A 21,165-nucleotide genomic window follows, 5' to 3' on the forward strand; every position below is an offset into this window, starting at 1 on the left:
TGGAGATCCGATTTGCAGAAAATTTAACAGAGGAAGAATGTTCCAGAGCTTGCTATCGCTCAAACACAATCCGTGGATTCCAACTCTAAGTTGCTGCGATATAAATGGTTAAGTAGACAATATATAACCCCAAGTAAGCTGCACCTTTTTAATCCAAATATTCCAGATACTTGCTTGAAATGTCAGCAACAGAAAGGTTCTTTATTTCATTGTTTGTGGGAATGCCCCCTGATCCTATCTTTTTGGAAAAATGTGTTGAGTCTGGCCAGTCAAATCACTGAGAAGGAGGTTCCTCTCAATCCAAAGTTATGCTCCAAGAATGAAAAATCTCTACTAAGTATCTGTTTTTTTGAGGCTAAAAGATGAAAAGCCTGTTCATGGAAAAGGGATAAACCTTGTACCACCTCACAGTGGTTAAAGGGGATGTCTTTTTATTTGGCTCTAGAAAAGATCAGTTTTGCCTCTAAAAATAAGCTTGACAAGTTTTGGATGATATGGAAAGTTTTTGTAATTTCCTTGAGCAAACAGATGTCAGAGTTGATGGCTGGAATGATGATCTGACCTGAAGACTCTTATCTTTGCATTGTGTCTTATTTTAGTATTATATATGTTTAAACTTATGTACATGTGTGGGTGGATGGTAACATTTGTATACTATTATTATTTTTATTTGTATTTATTTATTAGTATTATAATGTAATAATTTACTTTTCTTTGTATATTACTTCTAATGATTTTTTATCTACTTTATTCTTTTTTTGCTTTCTTTTTCATCATTACTGCTATTGTTATTGCTTATATGTGCCTTCATGTTCTGTGTCGTTCATTATTTGTAAAATTTCAAAAATTGCAATAAATATATGTTTAATAAAAGATGTAAAAAAAAAGTTAAGCTCTCAGCTTAGTGGATGCTGTGTACTCACTACTGTGGGTCAGACAGGGTTCGAGTCAGCACGAGGTAAAGAACATCTTCACACAGCCTTTTTCTACCCAGTCTTAGATCAGCTGCTTAATGAGCTGAACAGACGGTTGTCCAGCAGAAATTGTCCCATTATGAAGGCGTCCAAACACTAAACCCCAACAGTGATGCATTTCTCCATGAGGCTCTGTTTGCATTTTCTGGAATGTAAGATTCAAACATTGAGGATTTGGGGCATAAACTACATCAGTTCAGATGAATTTTAAACAGAAAAATCCATGATGGTAAGCAGAGACCCTCTGGTGTTGTAGAGCTGACATCATTCATTGAGCCTGATAAAGAAGTTTCTGTGTTTTATTTTAAATGTGCATAATAGCAGTTTCACTTCCAGTTAGCACTACTTCTTGTGAACAAAGTTTTTCAGCTCTGAAGCTGCTGAAAACTTACCTCAGCTCCACCGTGGCAGATGACAGACTGAGTCATTGAGGTGTTTTAAGCTTTGAGTCAAGAAGGACAAAGTCTTTGAATCTTGATGCATTTGTTGACATCGTTGCAAGAAACCATAAAAACGGCAGAATTCAGTAGAAGTAACAAACTAAAGCTGAGCAGAAATAACATGCTGATAGTTTTTCTGCTTTTTTCAGTCTGGGTTGAATGTGCATTTCTTTAAATGTTTGCACGACACAAGAAAACCTGTTGAGTGAAGTTGATAGAAATAATTGATAGAAAAAGTTGATTAAAAAACTGTTTAATTTGCACGACTAAAGACTATAAATAAGGTGTTGACGTGTTTAAATTTGTTGAGCCACAGACTTAAATCCTTTTTATTTATCTGTTTGCCAGAAGCATCCATTAAAATAAAATGCCGTATGATTTTGAACGTTGTGTTTTGCTCTTTAATGTCCACTATAATACAGTGACTACAACAACTTTGTATAAACAGAGAAAGCTCAGTCTGATTGAACTGCCCCCCTCCAGCTGAAACTGTCTAGAACCACCACTGCCTGACTTCTACTTTTCAATCATCTTTTTTAGGAGCTGCTTGGAGTGTTCTTTTGTCTTCATGTTAGTTGTAGCTGGAATATTGATGAACCAGAGACTGAACCTTCCAGATCCAAGTGTTTTTATATCACAGTCACTGACAAACACTAACTGCATTCAGGTCATCTCCACTTCACTAATTGTGACATTACTTGCATCAACTAGCTGGACTTCTGCTGAATTAGGTCAGTCACTGGAAAGGGGATCAATATTTCTGCAATCATTCACTTTACCTTATATATTTGACATTCATTGATATGATTTAGTAAAAATCCGTTTTCACTTTTGATATTATTGTTTCTATTATTTTTTACAAATTCTTGTCAGAAAAAACTAATTATTTCGACCATGACATCATATTTTAAAGCAACAAAGAGTGAAACATCCAAGGAGGTGAATATTTCTTCCAGGCAGTCTGGATCAATGTTGTTGCAGCTCCTGACTGCTCCTGCAGGGGGCGAAACTAGAGCACAGAAATACTGGGAGTTTATTCACACTTTAATTTTATATTTATTTAAGACACAGAAATTGTAAAATGATATATGATATAATCAAGGTATTTTTCAGTCTGTAACATACCACATTTCTTTTTCTTAAATATCTGTAAAAGAAAGATTTTCACAGAACAGAAACTACAAACGCTGCAAAAGAACAAATTCATATTTATAAAAATACAGTCATTCTTTTCTGCTGTTTTGGTCTGCAATGTCTAAAGTAAAATGATTAATGTTTCTATAATTTAGCTGGATATTATCTGAGAAAATCTGCAGAATTATTTAGTGTTTACTCGTTCAGTAATTTGTTCTTTTCCAACATTTGACCATAAAATCACAACATTTCACTGTATTTAAGGCAGCGTTCTTATTTTGCAGATAATATTTGTTTGTTGGCAGTAATCACACTTAATATAAATTTTTTTTTATGTTTGATTATAATGCATATATGATGATGAATATGTAGCAGAAAATTGTAAAAGAGAAGGTGTATTTTTCAAACATTTCGAAGCCCAAATGTCCTCCTGTTGTGGAAAGACCCAACTACAGTGGACCGTTTTGACATTTCATGCAAACAGGAAACATATTTGAATGACGGATCGAGAGCAGAAAGGTCAGAATATGTCTATGATCGGTGGTTTCAACAGTTTTAATCCTCCTGTTGTCCTCATTTACGGGAAGCAAATAATATTGTTTCCTTGTCCGAAAAAAATCCAAAAATTCAATGAAAAATTTGCAAAACCTTCAGGAAGAAAGTTCAGACAGTTTCTTCAAAGTTTCCCTTAAAAAATATAATTAAAAAAACAAATATGGCAAGAAAATCCTTGTAAAAATCTTCTAAAAAATCCTAAAAATATCTAAAGTGATTCCATATATAGCAGTAAAACATCTGATATTTTCTTAAGAACATTCACAAAAAATCAACCAAAATCCAGCGAATTTCGCTGGATTTTGGTTGATTTTTTGTGAATGTTCTTAAGAAATATTTATTGAACATTTCTTTTTTTAGTGTTCATAAATGTCCCAAAAATGAAGAAAATGTGGACATCAGAAGTTTCACTGTGAAAATATCTTTTTTCCACATTTTCAAACGTTCAAACGGGTCAATTTGACCCGCAGGACGACACGAGGGTTAAAGAACCCATCCTAGACCCTCTGACAGAACCACCACCAGCCGTTATAAAGCACTTCATACATATTAATGTCACGTCAAAGACTACCACTTTCACACATGTAATTGTAGGAGTTTCCTGGATTTATCCCCATCCAGACGGACGTTTTTATGGAAGGTCAGTAGAAGTTTGGAACTTGAAGGGAACAGACGCCTCATATCCGTCATCATTTCTCTGTGTTGAGCGCATTGCTGGAAGATGTGAGGTGAACACATCCACTGTACAATTAAGAAACATGAAAGAAAAGCTCAGTCATGAAGATCTTCACCAGTGTCTCCAGAGCCACATGGACTAAAACAAAACGACAGAATGTGCTTTTTGCTGTTTAAAACATGTCAGAATTCGTCTTGTCTTTCTGTGTTCTTCTTTAAAAGTGAGTCAGGATTCTCGTAGGTTTGTTAAATGAGTGACTTACATCTTTTAAAATGACTTTCTGAGCAGCGATGAGGACGAAATGCATCGGTATCAGAGAGGAAAGCTCAAATGTGGGTTTTTTCAGGTTAGCATTTGTAACCGGTGGCTTCTTTCTCTGCGTTGTGATGACCTCTGACACATATATCTCACTGAAGGCCATCTCCGTTTGTTCTTTACAGCAGACAAAAAACACACAAAATCATCCGTCTGATCAGTTTGAGCTCCTATAAAAATCAAACAACGCACACGTCAGAAACGGAAAGTCAACTCATAATTCCAGAAGATTAAAACACAAATCACAGCTGCACAATCGCTTCCCTCTCTTTCTGAATACATGAACAAAAGGGGAGAGGTAAGGCGGGAAAATACATTTATAGGATGCCGTGTGGCGGACAAAAGTGCACGTAGGGATACAGGAGCCCCCAGCAAAGGTTCCACACAACAACTCTGAGGCAGACCACACTTTGTGTAATTACAACAAAAGAAGAATCAAATAAAAACATAGATGGTATATTCTACATCACTAACAGCACAATTAATAATAAAACCATCACTGCTCTACTGACCCTGTTACACATTGTCTGTGCTGTTAACAGTTTCTTTCTGTTTCTTTCTGTCAGAGTTACAGCAGACGGCTACGTGGAAGAACCAAGTCAGTGAATAGAAAGGCTGGTATGTGTTACGTCTCTGTCTGTGGTCCCATCGCTCATGAAAAGCTCAACAAGCAGCAGGTCTGTTGTTGTTCAGGAGGCTCCCTCACAGCTTTGATTCAACGGCATTTCTTAGTGATCACAAACATTTCTGGACTCCAAAAATCACTTCTTAGTCATGTATGTTAGCTGTAGCTTTCATAGCAAAGCAGCTGCTGCATTGGTTTATCACTGGAAGAAATGCACACGACACTCTGACTGTAATCAGATTACTTTAAGAAACGGAACATTTTCAAACTGATATTATCTCAATGTGGCAGTTTTTGGAAATTATTTGAAAGAAAAAGGTAACTTGATGTTTCATTGTCATTTCGTACAGTAAATACTGTAAATAATAAATATTTAACGGTCATTTGTTGATCGATTTAATGTTATTTCATGGATTTTCACTGTTTTGATAAATTACAGTAAAATCAAAGAGAAAAACATAATTTACATGTGAACTGTAAAACAAACAAACAAACAAACAAAAACAGACCAAATCAAAAATCTGTATTTTTACAAATGGTAACTTTTATATTATTATTATTTATATTTTTAACCACATTAACAGCACATCTTTCACAGAATTTTTTGCTGTATTTAAATCAGCAGCAAATGTTGGTATTTTATGAATGTTCATTTACCTTTTAGGATGTCAAGATATTCCATTTTTAAAATGATTTTGGAAAAAACAGCAGTGGTCCCAGGTAAAATAACAGCCACTTAAAGGGCTATAATCCTGATAATTAATGTATATTTAGTCGTGATCGTCAGGAGGGATTTTGGTGAAAGAAACGGAACTCAGTCAAAGTGGAGGAAAAAAATATACATAATATTTGTTTTACAGAAAAATAAAGAATAGATTTTTACAGCATTTCCTTCCTGGGACATTTTGTCTTTAACGTGTTCTGTGTAACTTTTAAACTAATAATAAATACTTCAGTTCTAAATGTGTTTATGTAGTTAATAATACTGGAGGGTCTTTGTCTTAATATTTAAATTAGTCTGATTAATCTCCATAATTTATAACACTGTTGGGTCTAAACCTTCATATTTAAACATGTTAGGTCTATGATTAGTAATACTGTAGGGTCTTAACCTCACTATTTAAACTTGTTCATTTAATTTGTCAAACTGATCTTATTTGTCTTCAGGAAAGCGCTTTGCAACAACATCTGATTTTATTTTTCATGTGTTGTATGAATGAGGGTGACTTTACTAATAATCAGTAGAGCTCTCATGTGTCTGACATCAAAATAAATGAAGATATTGATGAATGACAGTACAAATACAGCAGAGAGCAGAGTATAAAATGCATAACAACAACAACAACAACAACAATAATAACGCTCACATAAAAGTAGGATAAATTCTTTAATGTATGGTTCGTCATGTTTTGGATTCCCAGTGTCAGATTACAACGATAAAAACAAACATTTAGAGATCTTTCACGGTGTTTTATTTTCCTAAACGCGGTTCTTCTCCAGCTCAACTCTCTGATGTCTGATTTTTTTCACTTGAACCTAAACGCCTCTCTGTCAAACTTTCCGTTTCGTTCTTACTGAGAATCTTCTGACGTGCTCTCCGGTCAGTCCTCCGTGTGAAGGTAATGTTAGCAGCTTTTAAACACTTTAATGTTTGATATTTGATTATTTGTATATTAATTTTATTTGCTTAGAAAAGCAGCAGAAACTTGACGCTCTCTTGGAACTTTCTCTGGAGCTGGAAGGTTCAGTTGAAGAAGTTCAACGATCAACGTGTCCGCTATTTTATGTTTGTGGCCGGAAACCGTCGAATAAATTCAGAAATAAATGATAGTAAAGTGTATAAATAACAATACAGTAAAGGTAACTGGTGGTCAGGACTAAATAGCTAACATGAATGATTAAATCAAAGCTTATCAATAAAACAGTAAAAGCTAAATAATTCATGACATTGTTGCTAAAAGTAAATATCTAAAAGTAGCTGAATAATCTGTTGGCTGCTTACGAAGATAAATATTTCATTCTGTCGTGAGTTAAAGTAATAAACAGCTGAAGTAAAAGACAACATAATAGTTTAGCAATAATTAACTTAAAAATACATGTAGAGAAGATAAATTAGTGGAATAAGCAGTTTTATATCTTTAAATATTGGAATAAATGATCAGTTAAAGGCAGTTTAATAAATGTTGGATTACATTCTACTTAAATATCAGTGAATTCAGTAAATAGGTTTGTGTTAAATTGTTAATACTTGTTAAATTAATGGATAAACAGTTGAAGTTTTTGGAGGGAAATGTGAAGAAAAAACGTCTGAAACCTTCAAGTTCTGCTGTAAGAGGTGATCGTGGAAATTCAACACCATCTAAACAAAGAAATGCTGTAAAATGTAGGATGAGCTGCTAAAAAGTTCACTTTCTGATGGTTTAATTGACATTTTTATCTGCTGATATCCTCCTGAAGACTGACGACACAAACTGACAAGAAGCAACAACACAGAAAGTTTACAGAATGAATAAAAGTCACACAAAGAGGAACAGTTGAAGCGGATAAAACTTAGTGTTTTGACAGAACTCAAAAGCTTTTCTAGCCTCCTTTAACTCAGTCTCCTGTGAACGTTTCACCTCCAGTAGAATAACAGACCTGAGCTGTCAGAAATACTCTGTAATCAGGGTCATCAGCAGGATTTAAAACACATCCAGTGAAACTAAACCCAAGGAATAAATATCAGCTTCCAATAAGTCATAAAGTTCACTGCAGATCATTTATCAAGACTTTATGGAGCAGTTTGAAACTAAATCTATTTATTCATGAATAAACTGCATGTTTTCATCAATTATTTACTAATTAAACACCACAAAGCCCAAAGCTTTGAACCTCTTCTAACTGGCCTATAAAGCATTCATAAATTAATGATCAACATGAATAAAACCAGGATTAAAGCAGTCCTACTTACAGCGAATAAATCTCTAATAAAAGATGACTTTTCAGGGAAATATGTGAGCAACTAAACTCAAAATGAGAAAAATATACAAAGAATGTCTTTATGATATATATTGTTGGCTTTTAAAGCCTCAAAATGTTCAAGATTATTGATTTCAGAGCCTCAGTACTCACAGATTTATAAATAAGAACACGACAAAGTTATAACACTGCAGACAGAAGGAAGAGAGACAACATGAAATACAACAAAAACAGACATTTATTAAGTGTGTGAACAATTTATAATCATTGATAATGGATGGATGATGACAAGACTGAAACCTGACAGCAGAAATGTGATCATTTTTGTCTGTTTGTGGTCATTTTCATCAAATTGGTCATTTTACAATCATTTCTGTTTCTGTGCTCATTATTTCTGACTCATGTTTTTAGGAACAAGTGATAGAAGTTCTGATGAATCAAAAACAATGAAATAAACCGTCTACAGACTGCAGTAAAGTACTTTGAGCTGATTTTATTGCACCTCTGAGGCTGTGATGAGTCATTAATGTTCAGCTGCAGGTCTGCCCACATCTACCTGGAGTTACACACGTGGACAAAATTGTTGGTACCCCTCAGTTAAAGAAGGAAAAACCCACAATTCTCACTGAAATCACTTGAAACTCACAAAAGTAACAATAAATAAAAATTTATTGAAAATTAAATAATCAAAATCAGCCATCACTTTTGAATTGTTGATTAACATAATTATTTTAAAAAACAAACTAATGAAATAGGGCTGGACAAAAATGATGGTACCCATAACTTAATATTTTGTTGCACAACCTTTTGAGGCAATCACTGCAATTAAACGATTTCTGTATTTGTCAATGAGCGTTCTGCAGCTGTCAACAGGTATTTTGGCCCACTCCTCATGAGCAAACAGCTCCAGTTGTCTCAGGTTTGATGGGTGTCTTCTCCAAATGGCATGTTTCAGCTCCTTCCACATATGTTCAATGGGATTCAGATCTGGGCTCATAGAAGGCCACTTTAGAATAGTCCAACGCTTTTCTCTCAGCCATTCTTGGGTGTTTTTGGCTGTGTGTTTTGGATCGTTGTCCTGTTGGAAGACCCATGACCTGCGACTGAGACCAAGCTTTCTGACACCGGGCAGCACATTTCTCTCCAGAATGCCTTGATAGTCTTCAGATTTCATCGTACCTTGCACACTTTCAAGACACCCTGTGCCAGATGCAGCAAAGCAGCCCCAAAACATTACTGAGCCTCCTCCATGTTTCACCGTAGGGACAGTGTTCTTTTCTTCGTATGCTTGGTTTTTGAGTCTATGAACATAGAGTTGATGTGCCTTTCCAAAAAGCTCCAGTTTGGTCTCATCTGTCCAAAGGACATTCTCCCAGAAGCTTTGTGGCTTGTCAACATGCATTTTTGCAAATTCCAGTCTGGCTTTTTTATGAGTTTTTTTCAGCAGTGGTGTCCTCCTTGGTCGTCTCCCATGAAGTCCACTTTGGCTCAAACAACGACGAATGGTGCGATCTGACACTGATGTACCTTGGCCTTGGAGTTCACCTTTAATTTCTTTGGAGGTTGCTCTGGGCTCTTTGGATACAATTCCAACGATCCGTCTCTTCAATTTGTCATCAATTTTCCTCTTGCGGCCACGTCCAGGGAGGTTGGCTACTGTCCCGTGGGTCTTGAACTTCTGAATAATATGAGCCACTGTTGTCACAGGAACTTCAAGCTGTTTAGAGATGGTCTTATAGCCTTTACCTTTAAGATGTTTGTCTATAATTTTTTTTCGGATGTCCTGGGACAATTCTCTCCTTCGCTTTCTGTTGTCCATGTTCAGTGTGGTACACACCTTTTCACCAAACAGCAGGGTGACTACTTGTCTCCCTTTAAATAGGCAGACTGACTGATTATGAGTTTGGAAACACCTGTGATGTCAATTAAATGACACACCTGAGTTAATCATGTCACTCTGGTCAAATAGTTTTCAATCTTTTATAGAGGTACCATCATTTTTGTCCAGGCCTGTTTCATTAGTTTGTTTTTTTAAATAATTATGTTAATCAACAATTCAAAAGTGATGGCTGTTTTTGATTATTTAATTTTCAATAAATTTTTATTTATTGTTACTTTTGTGAGTTTCAAGTGATTTCAGTGAGAATTGTGGGTTTTTCCTTCTTTAACTGAGGGGTACCAACAATTTTGTCCACGTGTGTACCTGTAGTCATGTGATTTCTAGGAAACAAAGGAGGAGCAGCTCTGAGTGAGTCAAGGACAGAATGAGGAAATGAAGAGTTCAGACTCCATTTTCCAGTCGACAGAGGAGGACAACAAGGTGAGAGTTTGTTTAACTTTATTATTGTTCTGCTGTCAGAAAACCTTATTTCTGTTCTTGGTGTTTTTAGATCACAGGAGTGTTTTAATACTGACTGCTGAGGAAGATTTGAATCTGCTGAATGATCTTTACTGAAAACTGGTTCACTTCCTCTTCTACATTTTATACTGGACAGATATTTATAGATGTCAGTAAGTAAAGGTGTGCAGCAGAGAACCAGGTCCAGAAGAAGGAAACACTGTTGGGGTTCACCTGATAAACTGGGATCTGAAAGTATTTCCAGCACTTTGTGTGACAGTTTTCCAACATGAATGAAGAGTTTGACGTGTCAGAGATCAACTGCAGACGCTGTTTGAGCAACATTTGGATTTATTATCAGAGGTGAAATATAAGAGGAAAGAAGGAAAGAGGAAACAACTTTTCAGTTTTCTCTCTGAGGACTTTTTTCAGAGTTCACTTCTGTGGACAAAGAACTGAAATGAAGACAAATCTGAACTTGTGTGTTCCTTTGACTTTTATTATTTCCTGAGCTCTCAGTCAGTGTTGCTGGTTTTCCTCTCAGACTGAAGTCCTCAAGATGAGTGTTTATGAGGAGGAGGAGTTTCCAGACTCCAGCTGTCTGTCCATGAAGAGTGACTGGTCCAAAGGAGATCCTCCAGAATTCAGTAAAGAACCTGAACCCTCAGACACAAAGTAAGAAAACTGCCTCTAACTTGTTAATGTGTCTCCTTTATAATTACATCTGTCAATTATATATTGTTGATTTGAGTCAGTAGATTAAAATGAACTTTGAAAAGGTCTTTGTGACACAAATAGAAATCATTTGTCCTGTTTTCATCTCAGAATAGATCAGTGATTAATGAGAGAACAAACATGTGTTTCAGCAGACAGAGAGAAGAATCTGCAGCCTCCAGCTGTCTGTCCATGAAGAGTGACTGGTCCAAAGGAGATCCTCCACACTTCAGTAAAGAACCTGAACCCTCAGACACAAAGTAAGAAAGTGTTTCTGCTGTAAACTGACCTGATGGAAGATGAAGGTTTTAGGATGAAGGAAGATGTTCTGCTGAAACAGTCACACAGTGGTCAGAATGCAGAACTCTTTCAGACTGAGATGGATCCTGGTCTGGGTTTTAGAAGCAGAAGTTCTGATGGTGTTTCTGTGGTAAAACACCTGAAAACCTGGATTTCACTATTTACACCCAATATTCAAACATCTTCAGCCCAATGTTGAAGCCACTGTAAAGATTTTCAGAGTGAAAGAATGTTCTCCAGATGTGTAGTTGATGTTGTGGTTGGTCTTCTTTGGTTCCTGGTTCTAATGATCCAGATGTTTGAAATGAAAGCTGAACGCTGTGAGTCTGAGGCTGCTGCTCTGTCACAGTTTTTACATGATTTCTACTCTGAGTTGAAAGTGAACTGAGCCGAGCTGAGCTGATCAAAGTGAGTGTAAAGCAGTGAAGAACAGAAGCAGCTGTCTGTGATGGAAGGCTGTTACTGTGAAGCTGCTGCACAAAGTGTTGAGTTTGTATTAACAGCAAACTGCAGGCAGATCAGTCAGAGTTTAATCAGACAGCTGATGGGAAAAGAATTGACTGGAGTCAATAATAAAAGGAACCAGATTTTTATTAGCAGCTGAACTCAGACAGAACAGCAGCCTCACTTTTACTGTTCTCTTCTGCACTGTGGTGTCAGATGTGGATGTTTTTCTCCAGATGATCTGAGTGATGAATAAATGTGTTGACAGAGTGATGAAGAGGAGGAGAGTTTGTGTGGAGGAGCAGCCGTCCTGCTGTGCTCGGTGTCAGGACGTCCTGAAGGATCCAGTCTCTAGCAGCTGTGGACACTGGTTCTGCAGACAGTGCATCAGCTCATACTGGGACCAGTCTGCTCCATCAGGACACTCCTCCTGTCCCCAGTGTGGAAAAAGATCCAGAACCAGAGGTGGACTGCAGACAGCCAGTCAGAGCAGCTGTGGACAAAGTAAGACTGAACATCTGCTGGTGGACTGATGTGTGGAAACTGAGCTTGTTGTTGTGTTGTCCAGACATGAAAGATGTTTGTGTTTGTTGAGTCTGATTGTTTGTCTGGTCTGTGAGCAGGTGTTGGTCTGCAGGAGGTTCTGCAGGAACATAAGATGAGTCTGAGGAGGAGATGTGAACATGTGACTGAAGGAAGTGATGAAACAGGAGGTGGAACCCTCCTGAACAGGATCTACACTGAGCTCTACATCACAGAGGGACACAGTGGAGAGGCTGATGTCCAACATGAGGTGGGGCAGCTGGAGACAGATTCCAAGAAGAGCCTCCATGACACTCCCATCAGGTGCCAGGACATCTTCAAAGCCTTACCTGAGCAGCAGAGAGCCATCAGAGTGGTCCTGACCAACGGCGTGGCTGGAATCGGAAAAACCTTCTCAGTGCGGAAGTTCACTCTGGACTGGGCAGAGGGCGGAGAAAACCAAGACGTCAGTGTGGTGGTGGTGCTTCCGTTCAGGGAGCTGAACTTGATCAGAGATGAGCAGCACAGTCTTCTCACGCTGCTCCATGTTTTCCATCCAACGTTACAGAAGGTGACGGCAGAGCAGCTGGCTGTCTGTAAACTTTTGTTCATCTTTGACGGTCTGGATGAAAGCAGACTTTCACTGGATTTCACCAACAGGGAGGTTGTGTCTGACGTCAGCCAGAAGTCGTCGCTGGACGTTCTGCTGGTGAACCTCATGGAGGGGAATCTGCTTCCCTCGGCTCTGGTGTGGATCACTTCCCGCCCTGCGGCAGCCAATCAGATCCCTCCTAAACGTGTGGACAGGTTAACAGAAGTACGAGGCTTCACCGACGTCCAGAAGGAGGAGTACTTCCGGAGGAGGTTCAGTGATGAAGAGCGCTCCAGCACAATCATCTCCCACATGAAGACATCCAGGAACCTCCACATCATGTGTCGACTCCCAGTGTTCTGCTGGATCACTGCTGCAGTTCTGGAGCACATGTTGAGCACAGAGCAGAGAGGAGAGCTGCCCAAGACCATGACTGACATGTTCTCACACTTCCTGCTGGTTCAGACACACAGGAAGAAGAACAAGTACCATGAGGGACCTGAGACGAGTCCACAGGAGATGACGAAAGCTGACAAGAAAATTGTTCTGAAGCTGGGGAGGCTGGCCTTTGAACATCTGGAGAAAGGAAACATCATGTTCTACCAAGAAGACCTGGAGCAGTGTGGTCTGGATGTGACAGAGGCCTCGGTGTTCTCAGGAGTTTGTACCCAGATCTTCAGAAGAGAGTGTGTGATGTTCCAGAAACCAGTCTACTGCTTTGTTCATCTGAGCATTCAGGAGTTTCTGGCTGCAGTCTACATGTTCCACTGTTACACCAACAGGAACACTGAGGTGCTGGAGAAGTTTCTGGGAGAAGACTGGAAAGACAAGAAGAGACACACTCTGAGTATGTTCCTGGACAGAGTCATGGAGAAATCCCTCAGAAGTAGAAATGGTCACCTGGACCTGTTTGTTCGTTTCCTTCATGGCCTCTGTCTGGAGTCCAACCAGAGACTCTTAGGAGGTCTGCTGGGTCAGACAAAGAAACGTTCAGCAACGATCCAGACAATCATCAAGAACCTGAAGACAAAGAACAGTTATGGAATGTCTCCAGACAGAAGCATCAACATCTTCCACTGTCTGATGGAGATGAAGGATCTCTCAGTTCATCAGGAGATCCAAGAGTTCCTGCAGTCAGAGAACAGATCAGAGGAGAAACTCTCTGAGATCCAGTGCTCAGCTCTGGCCTACATGCTGCAGATGTCAGAGGAGGTTCTGGATGAGTTGGACCTGAAGAAGTACAGAACATCAGAGGAGGGAAAACTGAGACTGATTCCGGCTGTGAGGAACTGCAGAAAGGCTGGGTGAGTCCAGATGTGATGAACATCAGTCAGTGTAGATCAGTAGTTCAGTTCTTCAGATGTTCTCACCAGAACATCTCATTCTTCTTAATGTTCCGCTTGTTTATTTCAAACATCACATGTCAGCTGTGTTTAGTCTCAGATGTTCTTCAGCTGCTTCAAACGCTGTGAAAATGTAGATTTTTCATTTTCTTGTGTTTGAAGCTGATAAATGAATGAAGACTGTTATAGGAGCCAAATAAGGGCAATTTAATGAATTTGAATGGTATAAAATGTGTGTACTACATGGCGTCTACACGTGGTGGCGCTGTCATATTTTCTATATAAACGAAGGTAACCAAGATGGCGACAGGTGTTGTCCCGGAAGGGCACACAGGTTTTTGACCGTTCTGGTGGACCTTTGTTACATTGTTTTGGGCTTTTATTGAACTTTTAAACCTTATGAATTATATTGAATAAATATTGAATTCCTTTTTTGGCACTGTATTTCGCCTATGGACTCTTTTGATGACCCTCAAGAAGCAAAGGTAGTAACATAGCCACCCGGCGCGTCGGACCTAATGCTAGTGGCAACACTTCACTAGTCCAATACTAGGTTGGCTGTTACATTGTCAAAAACCTGCCCGATTGGTCTGGCTTTGGAACTCGAACAGCAGACCTACCCTTGGATTGCTGTGTGGGACGAGTGAGCTTGCCCTTGTGTGGAGGATCGGCCCGTGATAAGAGGCAAAACAACAGCCACAGCTAGCGGTTATTGTGAACGTGGCTAATCTGGAGGAGCGTGGTGACGCTGCAGACTCCGCGGACCCAAGCGTGGACCCTGGATATCGGACCCGGCCCAGCAGTGGAGCACCGCACCTCAGACTTGACCGTCTTGTGGATTTACAATAAAGGCGCCCAACGAAAGGTATGTGTAGCGCTACACCATCGATGGTCTGATTGTGTGCACACATTAAAAATAAATAAAAATCCAATGCATTGGTGAATGTTGAAGCGTCGCACGCGTTGGAATATTGAAGCGTCGGGTTTGCGTCGAGTCACGCGACTCTTTTTGGCCTACTTTTGAGCTCACCTGAACTGAACTTTGCGTTGCGTTCACGTACCATGGAAGCGTGCGCGTTGGACACGGATATGCAACCGGAAAATGAACAAAATGGTGTGGTAGTTAAAAAACGTATTGTTAAATTAACAGAAAAGGCCCTGGTTGAAAGGATTGATAAACTGCAACATATTAGGAAGTGTAAATTGAATAAAGCAGGGAACATTAGAAGTCAAATAAATGATTTAATTTTTGAAGGTGATAAAGTAAAAGTGTTAACTGCCTTTGATGAACTTAAAAGGATATGTGATGATGCTAAAGAGGTGCATGATTCATTGATGGGTTTATTGTCTGTTGAGGAGGGTGACAAGCATGACATATGGTTTAAAGCCAAAATGATATCAAATAATGAGTGTTCTTCCAGTGTCAATCAATGGCTTAGCCAAAATGAAAATGAAACTCAAATGAATCCAAATACACAAACCAAAGAAAATATGTGTAACAATACTGAAAATAACAATGAAAATGGTGAAAATGATGAGCTCTCTCCTGAAGACAGCATCTCAAATATAAGTAGTAACAGAAGTGCAAAGTCCAATGCTTCTTCGGCTAAGCTAGAGGCTGCAGCAGAAAGAGCTGCAGTATTGGCCCGCGTTAAAGTATTAAAGGAGAGGCATGCTATTGAAGAGGAAGAAGCAAAGTGGAGGAGAAGAAAGGAGATGCTTGACTTGGAAGCTGAATTAGCAGCGACTGAAGCAAAAATGGACATCTATAGCGCAAAGGAAAGGGGTCAGTCACAAGCATCCTTAACTGGAAAGCGCTCATGCAATGGCAAACGAGAGTTATTTAAACCAAATTTAAATCCCACTGCCCCAGAATTCATCAGTAATCATCAACAGGATATGCAAATGTTACAATTAAACCAGAAATCAAAAACACCATTTATGGAACACAAGCCTGCTGTTGTAAGATCAAAACAATGGAATGCATCAACCAGAACCCAACAGTATCCCCCAGTGGGAAACTATGAGCAAGTTATACAGCAGTATCCAAAAATTAAAGAACATAATCCATATATAACAAAGCAACCATATCAAGTGGAACAAGGTGAAAGTAAGATTGTTACAAAGGAAAAATGTAAACAAAATGAAAGGCAACCTCAAGCACCCTCTTCTCTACAAATGTCTGGAGAGTTGCTCACCATCATGAGTCGTCAAACAGAAATTACAGCAGCACTTATGAATCAACAAAGATCAATGACTCTGCCACCAAGAGACATCCCAATCTTTGATGGCGATCCACTGCAATATAGACCTTTTATAAAAGCATTTGAACAAGGAGTGGAGAGTAAAGCAAGTGCAGCAGACAGCTTGTATTATTTGGAGCAATTTACTCGAGGACAACCACGGGAACTTGTTCGAAGTTGCCAGCATATGGATCCTGATCGCGGCTATGCTGTTGCCAAGACATTATTATTGGATAATTTTGGAAATCCTTATAAAACCGCAACTGCTTACATCAATAAGGCAATGTCATGGCAAACTATAAGAACTGAGGATACTACGGCACTCCAGGGCTATGCACTTTTTTTGCGTGGCTGTTGTAATGTTATGGAGGAGCTTGAGTATGTACAGGAGCTGGACATGCCAATGAATATGCGGGCAATCCTGGCAAAGCTACCATATAAGCTGAGAGAGCGCTGGCGAAGTAAGGCACATGACATTATGGAGGCAACTGGCTATAGAGCTGGGTTTAATGACATGGTGGAATTCCTAGAACGTCATGTGAGAATCCTTTCAGATCCCTTTTTTGGAGATTTACAAGAATACAATTCAATTACAGCGTTGAGTCGCCCCAAGGCACAATCTAGCAATAGAATGAAGGGAAATGTAGTGGCCAGCACAGTAACTACCACTGGTAATCCTGAAGAGGTTGTGCAGTCGCGTAGTGAGGATGAAAGTGAACGCTGTGTTTGTTGTAATATGGAACATTTTTGGAAAATTGTAAACAGTTTATTATAAAAAGACACATGGACAAAGTGTTTTTGTTGAGGAAAAAAGGAGTGTGTTTTGGCTGTCTTCGTCGAGGTCATATCAGCCGTAATTGTGACGCAAGACTGAAATGTGAGATCTGCCTTCAAAACCACCCAACGGCATTGCACATAAATCGACAGACATCCTTTCCAGTACATGAATTGGAAACGATAGAACCCATCTCTCACACTACTTGTGGACATACAGGGGCTGGCAAAGGTCGCACCATGCTGTCAGTGCTTCCTGTTAAAGTAAAGGCTGCCAAGGGTGATCTTGTGATCCAAACATATGCATTTCTGGATCCTGGCAGCACAGGAACATTTTGCTCCGAACAGCTGATGCATCGCCTGAACCTCCCTGGAAAGAGAACTCAAGTCCTTTTGCGAACGATGGGTCAAACAAAGATGAGCTCAGCCTTTTCTCTATACAATCTTGAGGTGGCCAGCTTGAAGAGTTCCCAGTTCCATTCACTCCCCGAAGTTGTTACACAAAGGAAGATGCCAGTCACTACAGATGACATGGTAAAACCGCACGATCTGTTGAAATGGCCCTATTTGTCTAAAGTTCAGGTGCCGTCTATTCAGGCTGAGGTTGACCTGTTAATTGGTACCAATGCACCAAAATTGCTGGAGCCATGGGAGGTCATAAACAGCCAAGAAAATGGCCCATATGCTGTTCGCACTGTGCTTGGCTGGGTGGTAAATGGCCCACTGGATGGGAATGGTGAACTGGAAGCTGCGACAATAACTGTGAACAGAATTGGTGTCAGCAAATTGGAGGAAATGCTGATGAAGCAGTATAATCATGATTTCTGCGAGAAGCAAACAGATAAATCTGAACCATCAAGAGAAGACCAAAGGTTTTTAAACATAATGGAAACATCTGCAAAATTACAGGATGGAAAATATACAGTGAATTTGCCATTTAAGAAAAGGGAGGTTTATCTGCCGAACAACCTTGCTGTGGTACGACAGAGATTACAAGGGTTAAAGAGAAGATTTCAATTGAATCAGAATTTCCATCAAGAATATGTGAAATACATGAACAATTTAATCGCATGCAATTATGCAGAAAAGGTACCTGAAGATCAAATAGAGGTTGCCAATGGAAGAGTGTGGTATATTCCCCATCATGGGGTGCATCATCCAAGAAAGGGAACATTACGGATTGTGTTCGACTGCGGTGCCACCTTCAAAGGCGTATCTCTTAACACAGAGTTGTTACAAGGTCCCAATCTCACAAGCTCGCTCCTTGGTGTCCTCACAAGGTTTAGACAACAGCCAGTAGCCTTTATGGGAGATATTCAAGCTATGTTTCATCAAGTGCGTGTGCCTGAAGACGATCGGAACTTCCTCCGTTTTTTATGGTGGCCTGCTGGAGATACCACACAAGAGCCAGTGCCTTACCGAATGATGGTACATTTATTTGGAGCAGTGTCGTCACCAAGCTGTGCTTCATACACTCTGAAAAGAACTGCCAGAGATAATCAATCAGAATTTCCAGCTGTTGTCGCAGAAACGGTCCAACAAAATTTTTACGTTGACGATTGTCTGAAGAGTTCAGCCACAGATGCGGAAGCAATTCAGCTCATACATGGTCTTGTTGCTTTGTGTAGAAAGGGGGGCTTTACTTTGGAAAGGTGGATAAGCAACAGTCGTGTTGTCCTACAAGCCATTTCGGAAGAACAAAGAGCCATTGACTTAAAGGCGTTGGATCTGGACATTGATAATCTTCCAGTGGAAAGAGCACTTGGTCTTCAGTGGTGTGTGGAAACTGACACTTTCAATTTCAGATTGGAGATGAAATATCAGACACTGACTAGGCGTGGGATGCTCTCAGTCAATAGCTCAGTTTATGATCCGCTGGGATTATTGGCACCAGTTACCCTGCAAGGCAAAATAATGCAGCAGGAGTTGTGTAAAAGAGGCTACAACTGGGATGATCCTTTGCCACATGATATTTTAAAGCAATGGAAGAGATGGTTGGATGAGCTGAGTGAACTGTCAGCATTTGCTGTGGATCGATGTATCAAACCAGCTGATTTTGGTGCTGTAAAGCATATCCAGTTGCATCACTTTTCAGATGCTAGCTTAGTGGGCTATGGAACAGTCTCATATATTCGTTTGGTGAATGAAGAAAATAGAATCCATGTGGCGTTTCTTCTCGGTAAAGGCAGAGTTACACCTATAAGGATCGTGACCATTCCCCGACTTGAGCTGTCAGCAGCTGTTCTAGCTGTTAAGATGGATGCCATGATCAAAGAGGAGTTGGGGATGCAACTCAAAGAATCAGTATTTTGGACTGATAGTACGTCTGTATTAAAGTATGTGAATAACGAGGACAGGCGTTTTCATACATTCGTAGCAAATAGAGTTGCTACAATAAGAAATTTGTCTGACCCAGTACAATGGAGACACGTCAGGACAAAGAATAATCCAGCAGATTATGTGTCCAGAGGATTAAAGGTCTCGGAGTTTCTCAAATGTAGGAAATGGCTGGAAGGACCAGAGTATTTGTGGGAAAATGAGGAGAAATGGCCCGATTTGCTGTTGGACATCTCTTTGGATGTGGAGGACAAGGAGGTGAAAATGGAGGCGACAATTAATTTTGTCAGTGTGGACCCTGTAGCACCTACAAACAGGCTTATCTCGTTTTTCTCGGATTGGAGGAAACTTAAAAGAGCAGTAGCCTGGTATTTGAAGTGGAAGCTGTGGCTGCATGAGAGGTGCAAAAGGAATAATCGGTCCATCTCCTCAGAAAACAAAGTGCCATCCCAAAGGGTTACAGGTCAGTTCCAAAGAATCTGTTTGTCACTGGAAGATCTACAAAATGCTGAATATGCTATTATTAGCTATTGTCAGCATCAGAAGTTTCAGCTGGAAATAGAAGCACTTTTAAGGGGCTCTAAAGTGAGCAGCACTAGTTCTATCTATAATTTGGATCCAGTCTTGGAAAATGGGTTGTTGAGAGTTGGCGGAAGGCTCCATAAAAGTGCAATGCCAGAAGAGGCTAAGCACCCAGTTATTCTTTGTAAAGAGCAGCATATTTCCAGCCTCATCTTAAAACATGTTCACCAAAGCCTTGGACATGCTGGGCGATCTCACACTCTATCATCAGTTAGAAGAAGGTTTTGGATTGTTAAAGGAAACTCTGCCATAAGAAAGATCATTGGCGAGTGCACCTTCTGTAAGCGCTACAACGGAAAGCTTCTTCAACAAAAGATGGCAGATTTGCCTGCTGCCAGGATTTTACCAGACTACCCACCTTTTACCAATTCTGGGGTTGATTACTTTGGTCCAATCGAAGTAAAGAGAGGACGGTCCTGTTGCAGGAGGTATGGTGTAATATTCACTTGTATGGCGAGCCGAGCCATCCATTTGGAGGTGGCGGTTACATTGGATACTGATGCATGTATAAACGCCTTGAGACGTTTCATAAGTCGACGAGGACAAGTCCAGTGTTTGTGGTCCGATAATGGTACAAACTTTGTTGGTGCGGAGCGAGAATTAAAACAAGCCCTGGCTAACTTGGACCAGGAAGTTATAACAGGACACCTGGCACAAGCAGGAATAAAATGGACATTTAATCCACCTGCAGGCTCCCATTTTGGTGGTGTTTGGGAGAGAATGATTCGCTTGGTGAGAAGGGTCCTCAATTCAGTGCTACGTCAGCAGACCTTGGATGATGATGGGCTAACGACAGTGTTGTGTGAAGCTGAAGCCGTTTTAAATGATAGACCAATCACCAAACTGTCTGATGACCCCAATGATTTGGAACCGCTCACGCCCAATCACTTGCTCCTGTTAAAAGGAAAACCATCAATTCCACCTGGAGTGTTTACATCTCAGGACCAATATGGAAGAAGAAGATGGAAGCAGGTTCAATACCTTGCTGACCTATTTTGGAAGAGATGGGTTCGTGAATATTTACCTTTGCTGCAACAAAGACAAAAATGGAACGAAAAGAAAGGGAATCTTGCTGTTGGAGATATTGTGACAATTATGGATCCATCAGCGCCACGAGGATCCTGGCTGCTCGGAAGAGTTCTTGAAGTTTATCCAGATGCGCGGGGTCTTGTGAGATCCGTGAAACTAAAGACGAAGTTTAATATAATCGACAGACCGATTTCCAAACTTTGCTTGGTACATGAGATTTAATTAAGAGGGGTCCTAAAGGTTTATTTGTCTCCTTTCATGTTAAGTTTA

At 39.8% G+C, this 21,165-nt stretch overlaps 2 protein-coding genes across 2 annotated transcripts in view; both read left to right on the forward strand.

Moving 5' to 3' along the window:
* LOC127535101 (NACHT, LRR and PYD domains-containing protein 12-like) overlaps window positions 1-21,165 on the forward strand; it is a 54,526-nt gene that overhangs the window by 14,356 nt on the left and 19,005 nt on the right. The window lies entirely within an intron of this gene.
* LOC127535137 (NLR family CARD domain-containing protein 3-like) overlaps window positions 1-21,165 on the forward strand; it is a 76,161-nt gene that overhangs the window by 14,335 nt on the left and 40,661 nt on the right. Inside the window, exon 2 of the mRNA XM_051952199.1 lies at window positions 9,902-9,997. The gene's annotated coding sequence lies outside the window, so the exon portion shown is untranslated. The remainder of the gene's footprint in view (window positions 1-9,901; window positions 9,998-21,165) is intronic.

The sequence above is a fragment of the Acanthochromis polyacanthus genome, chromosome 8 (genome assembly GCF_021347895.1).
Source record: "Acanthochromis polyacanthus isolate Apoly-LR-REF ecotype Palm Island chromosome 8, KAUST_Apoly_ChrSc, whole genome shotgun sequence".
NCBI lineage: Eukaryota > Metazoa > Chordata > Actinopteri > Pomacentridae > Acanthochromis > Acanthochromis polyacanthus.